Raw genomic sequence first — 1,461 nt, forward strand, 5'->3', positions numbered from 1 at the left:
AGATAGAATGAAGCAGAATGATGAAAAAGGGGTCCCTATGTCCTCCAGCAGTCTAAGCCTATAGCAGCATAACTATAGAGATAGCTCAGGATAAGCTGAGCCACTCTAACTATAAGCTTTATCAAAAAGGAAAGTTTTAAGCCTACTTAAGCTTAAGCCACACATATAATCATAAGACAGCAATAAAATAGTAAAATAAAAAAATATAAATTAGCTTTGTCAGACATCAAACAGAGAAAAACCAAGGGGCGTTAGTTCAAAAACTTATAGGCGTCCAGTGGCTGTAATCCATGCTTGTTTTTATCTGTTTAAGGTTCTGAAGCTTTTTTCCATTAAAAGGTTTTTAAAAGTCGAAATGTCAAGTTTTCTATCCTGTATTTACAGGAATGGATGAAGATCAGCAGGATGTTAATAATGAGGTCAGTTCTTCTGCCTCCGATATTATTCTAAATATTCTATCCTCTCTTTTTAAGGGAAGATGTAGGAAGAGCTAAGATCCAGTTTCTTCAAAATGTCATCCTCCAAGGTTTTTTTTTTCCTTTTTTCCCCCATAGTTTTATTTTGAAAGTCTGAAGCGGATACACCGTGTTTCGCCTTCCGGTGACGTCACTGCGAGTCTAGTAGTTTTCGGAGTTTTCGGAGAAAAAACTGTCCAGAAAACCCTACTGGGTCAGAACCTGGAGCCGGTCGGAACCAGCTGAGTCCGGTTCGGTTCGGTTTGGCTGAGCTGGAGACCAGAACCAGGTGAGTTCTTTGTTTCGAACCTTCAGAAGCTGCTGGTGGTTATGCTGGGAACGGGCTGAGGTCCAAAACTTCAGCAGAACCCGAGGCTGCGGTTCGGTCCATGTTGGACCTCAGAACNCCCAGCAGAACCTGAAGCTGCGGTTCGGTCCATGTTGGACTTCAGAACTGCAGCAGAATCTGAAGCTGCGGTTCGGTCCATGTTGGACCTCAGAAGTTCAGCAGAACCAGAAGCTGCTGTTCGGTCCATGTTGGACCTTTAGAACTTCAGCAGAATCTGAAGCTGCGGTCCGGTCCATGTTGGACCTCAAAACCCAGCAGAACCTGAAGCTGCGGTCCGGTCCATGTTGGACCTCAGAAGTTCAGCAGAACCCGAGGCTGCGGTTCGGTCCATGTTGGACCTCAAAACCCAGCAGAACCTGAAGCTGCGGTCCGGTCCATGTTGGACCTCAAAACCCAGCAGAACCTGAAGCTGCGGTCCGGTCCATGTTGGACCTCAAAACCCAGCAGAACCTGAAGCTGCGGTTCGGTCCATGTTGGTCCTCAGAACCCAGCAGAACCTGAAGCTGCGGTTCGCTCCATGTTGGACCTCAGAAGTTCCGCAGAACCTGAAGCTGTGTTTCGGTCCATGTTGGACCTCAGAACTTCAGCAGAACCTGAAGCTGTGTTTCGGTCCATGTTGGACCTCAGAACTTCAGCAGAACCTGAAGCTGCGGTTCG

The 1,461-nt window shown here is 46.8% G+C and overlaps 1 protein-coding gene across 1 annotated transcript in view; it reads left to right on the top strand.

Annotated features, from left to right (window-relative positions):
* The first annotated feature begins 596 nt into the window (after nt 1-596).
* Nucleotides 597-1,461, top strand: part of rfng (RFNG O-fucosylpeptide 3-beta-N-acetylglucosaminyltransferase) — a 15,483-nt gene continuing 14,618 nt past the window's right edge. The window contains exon 1 of the mRNA XM_015379294.1: nt 597-744. The gene's annotated coding sequence lies outside the window, so the exon portion shown is untranslated. The remainder of the gene's footprint in view (nt 745-1,461) is intronic.

Source organism: Cyprinodon variegatus, unplaced genomic scaffold, assembly GCF_000732505.1.
Source record: "Cyprinodon variegatus isolate N-32 unplaced genomic scaffold, C_variegatus-1.0 Scaffold189, whole genome shotgun sequence".
Classification (NCBI taxonomy): domain Eukaryota; kingdom Metazoa; phylum Chordata; class Actinopteri; order Cyprinodontiformes; family Cyprinodontidae; genus Cyprinodon; species Cyprinodon variegatus.